Source organism: Asparagus officinalis, chromosome 8 (genome assembly GCF_001876935.1).
Source record: "Asparagus officinalis chromosome 8, Aspof.V1, whole genome shotgun sequence".
Classification (NCBI taxonomy): domain Eukaryota; kingdom Viridiplantae; phylum Streptophyta; class Magnoliopsida; order Asparagales; family Asparagaceae; genus Asparagus; species Asparagus officinalis.
In genome coordinates, this window is record NC_033801.1 from 72710425 (window position 1) to 72718669 (window position 8245).

Genomic DNA, 8245 nt, shown 5'->3' on the forward strand with positions numbered 1-8245 from the left:
ATTTTTCTAGTAAATCAGGACTTTTTAAGTAAATGATGATTTCATCATTAACATTAGTATGGATTTACTTAGCTTTCTTAGCTCTAGACATGATGAGACAGAAAAATAACAGAAAATACAAAGATCAAGTTGAGAATTTTACCACAAACTGATGAAACCCTAGAATAGTCGACTATAATTTGGTGTAGTCGACTACAGAACCTGACAGACTGCTGAAAAAGATGAACTTGATGAAAGTTTTGAGGAGAAAGAAGATGCCCTAACTTGAAATCGGTGGGTTCTGAAGAGAGGAAGAAGACTCGGTTTTGGAATGAGTTAGTGGGTAGTTTTTAGTTTTTTTTAAAGAATTTGCATTGTATGGTTCAGATTTAACTAAAAAAATGAAAGGTGAAGATTTTATGTTAGATATGAGGCTAGGATTTGTAGAGTTAAAAATGTATGGTTGAGATCAACTCTTCTTAAATGAAACGGGTATTGGGTTTTGGGTTTTGGGTTTTGGGTTTGATTTAATAAAAATCCAATAAGCTTTAAGATTGTAAAAATTGTGAATTCAGTATTAGTAGTCGACTAATAAGAAAAGTAGTCGACTACACTGTAATCGACAGAAAGTTGATTTTCAGTTTTTGACTCAGAGTAGTCGACTATAGATGAAATTAGTCGACTACACTGTAAACGACAGAGAGTTAATTTTAAGATTTTAACTTAGAGTAGTCGACTATAGATGAAATTAGAATGTAGGGTCTGATTTTGCTTATGTATACTAAGTGTAGGATCGTGACCCTTAAGAATAGAGTGCGCTCTTATAAAAATCTGCGGAAGCTTTACACTTAAACACTAGAGGGTGAGTTTACAAAGTAGATTATAAATTGCAAAGAAAGAATGATAATCTCAGAAAATGAACATCACAAACACAAGTATGTATACTGGTTCCACCTCCCCGGTGTACATCCAGTCATATGTTTGGAGCAACCACTATCCAAGATCCACCTATCTTTCTTGGGTACCTGAAATAATGAACATTTACATTTTTAGTATCCATACTATGTTGGGTCCTTTAAATTAGCCTTTAGGAAACCAAACCCACGAAAAGTTTGATTTGTCTAATAGTTAGTTGATAAACAAATATTTTTAATAAAATCAGAAATATAAAAATTCTTATGTAAAGAAGATAATTCTTTTGGAACCCAAATAGAAAAGAATTTTGATTTCTTTTTACACAAATTTTCATTTCTATATTCATACAAATCACAAGAAGGTTTTACAAAAATTGTTTTCTTTGATTTATTTTTATTAAATTTAAAACCTAATCCTTTTGTCTTTTGTGATTCTTTTTGAAAAGAAAGTATATTATTAAGATTTTCTTTACTTTTATTGAATTTGCTTACATTCAAACATATATCCTCATATTTTGATTTAAAAGAAGAAATATCTTTATCTAAACTATTAATACGAATTTTTAACTCATTACATTCTGATTTTAAATAAATATTTTCTTTAGATAAACTTTTATTTTCTTTAAGCAAAGAATAATTTTCTTCTTTTAATACAATTACTTGAGAATTAGAATTAGTAGAGGAATCAGAAATTTCTTCAAGTAATCTTTTATTTTCACCTTTAAAAAAATTATGTGAAATCTTTAATCTCACAAAAGTTTCATATAATTCATTGAAAGCATCTAAAAGTTCTTCATTGTCACTTACTTCATCTTGTGCTATAAAACACATGTGAGTACTTTCCTTTTCTTCAATTTCTTCATCTGAAGATGACTCATCACTATCATCCCAAGTGACTGTCATTGTTTTCCTTTTCTTGTTATTTTGAATGTTGTTGAAGTTGTTGAAATAACTTGATTTTTGCTTATTTTTCAACATTGGACAATCTTTCTTCATATGACCTGGTTTATTACACATAAAACAAAGAGGGTTATTTGAAATTGAACTCTTAGATTTAAAATTAACTCGTTTTATAAATTTTCGAAATTTTCGTGCAAACATGCCCATTTCTTCATCATCATCATCTGAATCTTCTTTATCGGAAATAGTATTGAATGCAAGTACTTTCTTGTTCTTTGTTTCTTCATCATTTTTCTATCTTCAATTTGAACTTCATATGCCATTAGATTTCCGATAAGATTTTCAACAGTAAGAGTTGACAAATCATTGACTTCTTCGATTGCGGTAACTTTATTTTCTCATTGTGGAGTAAGTGATCGAAGTATTTTTCTTATCATCTCCACTTGTGTATATGTTTTTCCAAGATCAATAAGAGAATTTGTGATGTCGGTGAATCTTGTGAACATTTCTCCAATAGTATCATTTTCCTTCATCTTGAACAATTCAAATTTGTGCACAAGAATAGAAATTTTAGATTCTTTAACTTTATTTGTACCTTCATGAGTTACCTCAAGTGTATGCCAAATATCATATGCAGATGTGGCCGTTGACACCCTATTGAACTCATTCTTGTCAAGTGCACAAAATAATGCATTCATTGCTTTTGAATCTAAATTTGCATTATTTCTTTGTGAAGTAGTCCATTCTGTAAATGGAGTTATTGGCTTCTCATATTTCGTTTCCATAACGTTCTAAAGTTCGTAGCCAATTGATTGAAGGTAAATCTTCATTCGGCACTTCCAATAGTTGTAGTTCAATCCATCAAACATTGATGGACGATTTGTAGAGTGACATTCTTTGAATTGTGAAGTATTTGACGATGCCATCTTTCACCTTGCTCTGATACCAAATCTAGGATCTGAAATAGATACACTTGAATACTAGAGGGGGGGTGAATAATATTCTTTTAAAATTTATGCAAAGTAGATTATAAATTGTAAAGAAAAATAACAATCTCAGAAATTTACAATCACAAAAACAAAGTTTTATACTAGTTCCACCAATCCGGTGTACATCCAGTCCCCAAGCAAATCCCACTTGAGAGTTTCCACTATGATTTTGAATAAACTTACAAAATCAAAAGCAAACCTGACCAATTTGCAAGTCCTTGCAAATTGTAACACCAATTGACAACACCTTGCCAATTTGCACACCAATCTCTAAACCAAGAGATTAATGCCTCTCACAACTCGAGAGAACTTTTGAAGCAACAATTTCAATTCCTATAAGCCTTGATTTGGAGTGTAGTGTAGTAGTGGCTTAGGAATGATTCTAACTTCTGTAAATTGCCTAATCAATAAGTATTTGAATGATGTTCAAAGGCAATTTCAGAAACTTTTCTTTTTCTCAAAATCTGAATATTTTTCACTTGAAAAAATACACAAAGATCAAAGCTTATGGGTATGTAAATCTCTGCATTTTTTCTGAACAAATAACCTATTTATAGCCCTTGAAAAGACAAGTTTTTGAACTTTAAAAACGTTTAAAAACGGCTATAAATAATCATATATTCAAACTTTAAATTCTGAAAAAACTATATCTGTAGTCGACTACAAGACTGATTAGTCGACTACACTGAGTTTAAACAGACTCTGTGTATTCAGAAAATTTCTCAGTAGTCGACTATAAAGTTCATTAGTCGACTATACTGTAATTTGACAGAAACTTAGAAAATGAATTTTGCCTTCAGTAGTCGACTATAATGTCAATTAGTCGACTATACTGTAAAATAACAGAAACTTATGTTTCTGTCATAAACTTGAGTAGTCGACTATTATCCATATTAGTCGACTATACTGTAAATTTACAGAAACATATATTTAAGACATAAACATGAGTAGTCGACTACTATTCTAATTAGTCGACTACTAAAAGTTAGAAAATGATATAAATTAAATGTTTTGACACTCCAATTTTTAACTATAACTCTAACGGTTAACATAGGAGATTTCTATAGTTAACCAACACACTAAGCCTGTGTTAGTGTGTTCTAATATTTATGTGTGTGTGTAAATGATCAAGGCTTGTACAATAATTCTAAGTAAAGAAAATATAAAATACATTATCTCATATGTTCTTCATCTTCTTCACTTCATAATGCCTTGAATCTCAACTTGCACTTGTTCATATTTTGATATTGAAAGCTGCATATAAGAGTTAGTGCATTTGTATAACACACATTGTATAAATTGTTATCATCAAAATACTATCATGGAGATATGATATTCAACACGGATGTAACAACACGCACATTCGGATCCTCACCTTCAATACAACCTTACCCATGATATGACCAATATTTTTATTTTTCATTAAAACCTGATTTTATTAGGTGGATCCGTATATCATTTCTATTCTGCATCTTCATATTCCTACACCTACAATAAGGATAATACATAGCACCGCTACTTAAATTTCTCGGATTCATTTTGGCATAACGCATGAAGGCGTCACATCCCTCCTTATATCGCTGTCACGAAATCTTTGAAGCCGTGGAATATCTATCCATGATTTGTCAGGAATTATCCTCATATGTACATTATATATAATTATTAACTACGATTAATCTCACAACTACTAGTACATTCATGACTCATCTTCGTGATAATATACATACAACACACATCAAACATATGTTCATATATCATTTAACAATATAAATATTTTTCTTTATAAAATATATCTAAAACGTACATAGAAACTAATTACACCAATCTAACGGTTGTCATAGGAAAGCTTCTATCCATTAAGAATATAGTAGTGCTTACATCCAACTCCGTATACTTTGTATATTTTTATTTCTTAAAAATTTCAGCAGCACCTACCTGCTATTCTCCCTGTGTACTGTGCAAATGTTATTATGCGTATCAGCAATATCCCAAAACGTAGAACAACATACGCTTATTGTACACGGAGAACAACGAATACGTGGTGCTGAAACTTTTAAGAATGGAAATATACAAAGTATACAAAGTTAGATGTATGCACTACTACATTCCTAACCCGTCCGAGAAAGACAGATCCAATAATTATGAATTTTGGTACCAATTCTTTATTCATATAATATAAAGTAAATGATTGTTTTTGGGAGGAAACATTGTCTCCTATCCAAATATGAGTCGTCTATCTTACACTATAAGTCCAAAGAATTGGATTTAATTATTGGACGAAAGTCTAGGGATAACGTTATTTTTTTATTCACCTAAATTGGATATATAACACATTTTAAAATTATAATGTGTTATATATCACTCTATTTAAAAAAAATTATTTCATATATTTTCACATCACAAACTTACATAATCACACCTATTTATAGCAGAACGAAACTTAGTGTGATAGACTATCATGAATCGGGTGTTTTTTAGATCATAATTTTTGGTTTTTAAACTAAATTCAGCAATAAACAATATAAAATTTAGAAATTTCTAAATTTTCATGAAAATCATGCATTTTAAAGAGATGAGAGGTAGTGGTCGCGGGCAGTGGTCGCGGTCAGGTTGAGGAATAGGGAGAGGGGAGAGGGGAGAGAGGGCGGCAGGGGTAGGAGGCGCGGACACGAAGGAGAGAGGGTGGGGTGTACAGCGAGAGGAAGAGAGGGTGGGTGGCGCGGTGGACGGCGGGCGAGAAGGTGATGAGGGAAGTGGGGCAGACGGGGAGAGGGAAAGGATGCGATGAGGGAGAGGAGAGAGAGGAGCGCCAGAGGAAGGAGACGAAGAGGAGGATAGGAAGAGAAGATGAGGAAGAGAGAGAGATGATAGGCGAGGTGTGGACGCGAGGTGGGGTGGGGGTTTAGGAGGGAACAGGAGACAGAGTGAGCGGAGGGCTGGGGAATGGCGGGTTGGGATATAGGGTTACGGTTTTTGGTTTTTTTTTTTAAACCAACCTAGACGGAAATTCCGTCTAGGTTGCATCCTAGACGGAATTTCCGTCTAGGTTGCCTTTTAATTTTTTTTAAAAATAAAATTCCGTTTCGTTTGGCATTCTAGACTGAAAATTCTGTCTAGAATGCCACAACTAGACGGATCAATCTAGACGGAAAAATTTCAGTCTAGTTTGACTCAAATTAGACGAAATTTTTTTCCATCTAGCTAGGTTGCTCCGTCTAGTTTGTTCATTTTTCTACTAGTGTTAGTTCAGTTCGACTATCCAGTTTGTCATTCGATTCAAAAAGCTTGGACTTCCCAGTGCCTTTTTGAGGGGGAAATTTGATCTTCACTGCTACAATGTGTTCTTAAAAATAAGGTCAGAGTCATCGCGCCGAGATAACCAAAGCGTAGGATATTTTTCCTATCTGCATGTAGTTAACTTCAGCTCCTTTTAGAATCCTGCTAAAATAGTAGACTGCTTTTAGGATTATGACTTCTATCAAATCAACATCACACTGAGCTTACGGCCTCGGGTGATAGCTAGGTAAATGGAAAGTTGCTCTCCCTCCACCGGATTGCTGAGTAGCAGCAGGGTGCTGAGATATCTTTTTAGGTATGAGAATGTCTTGCTGCATTTTTCCGTCTATTTCAACTTTCTCCGTGAATGACTATCTTGTTGCTGATCATACCTCGGAGCACCTTGAAGAACCGGAGGCTTCTTTCTGTCAAATTTGAGAGGAAATGACTAAGAAATAAGTTCTTTCATTGAATCATTGTACTGTACTTCTCTGATCATCTAGAGTTCCTTCATTTCTTGAAATGTATTAGATATCTTCTCAAGGTTGATTTAAAGATACCCCCGCGCTCCCCCCGCCCCTAAGTTTTGACGCATGAAGCCTAGAAACTTGGTCAATCGCACTCCAAAGGTGCATGTGGCAAGGTTTATCTTCATCTAGTATCTCCTGAGCATCGAACATTTCTTCTCTATCCTTCGCATGACTCAGACTCCTCTTAGTATTGACAAGGATGTCATCGACTTAGGCTTCTATATTTTGCTCGATTTGCTATGTGAAGATCATGGTCAACAACCTTTGGTATGTTGCCCCTTCATTTTTAATGCCAAAAGATATTACCTTGTAATAGTAGGTTCCTCCATTGGAAATGAAAGACGTTTTCTCCTCGTTGTCCTTATGCATTTTGATCTGCTTATATCCTGAGAAACAATTATTAAAGCTCACGATCCTGTGTCTCGAGCTTCTATCAATGATTCAGTCGATCCAGGGAAGTGGGAATCTGTCTTTTCTAGGCTTTTTTCACTAGGACCACATTAAACAGCTTGTCAATATACTAAACCTCTCTAATGAACCTAGCTTCAAGGAGTCGATCTACCTCTTCTGCTGATGCTTCTTGTTTTTTTCACTAGGTGCCTTCATTTTTGTCAAATCGGCCTAGCTAGAGTGCTTATTCATGTTCAGATTGTGGTAGATGATCATTCGGTCTATGTCAAGCATTCCGTTAAGAAATGAAATGATCATACCTCTCAATGATTCCACTAACCCGAAGCTGGTGACGACCTTCTAGGTGTCGTCACCCCCCAATTGGATCTCATCTAGTACTTTGACAGGAGTTGTCCTATCCTACTGCGGGTCATCATCTAGGTCAAGAGTATCAATCATGGGAAAGATTTCAGCTAGTTCTCCTCCTTTGGTCGAGGTTAACTAGCATGAATAGGCCTAGCTTTGGTCACTACAGACCCTGCCATCCCATGAAGTGTCAGGAACTTTATCATCTGATTTAAGTTGTTGAGAGAGGTTCTCCCCAGTATGTTGTAATAGGACGACTTTATATTCATCACCATGAACTTTATCATCACCGAATCTCGCTGGGAATGTTCTTTGATGACTATTTGGAGCATCTTCTTGTCAATTTACATCCATATGAATGCATCAGTATATAGGATATTTTCTCAACTCCCTGTGTCGATCATGATCTACTTAACTAACAGGTTAGCAATTTTTATTGAGATAACAATTGTGTTGTCGTACGTTACCTCTTCCGGGTCTTTACCAATGAATGATATCATCTCATCAACGTAGGGATTTTTCTCCATCCAATTGACCTCTTGGCAGCACCAACGTACCTTTTTTATGCTTTGTTCAGCAACCCCCTCCCCCGCGCACGCGTTGTCGGTCCTCCATAGATTATGAGGATGTCGTTGGGGTAGCTTGCGTAGGAGTGGCATCCCTTGTGTATTTTGTAGCTCGCTGGGTTATCTTGTCGACTGACATTGGGGGTTTCAAGAGTGAGTTCATATTTGTGGGGCATAATCCCCATGTAATTCCTACAATTGCGATATGCTTGCTTGGATCTTCTATCCCTATCGCTTTGCCTGAAAACGCTCGAGGTAGTTCCTCAGCGCTTCACCTTTCCTTTGTTGACTAGCACTAGCTCGGCGGGTGCAGACCTTCGGTTCATGTCCTCACA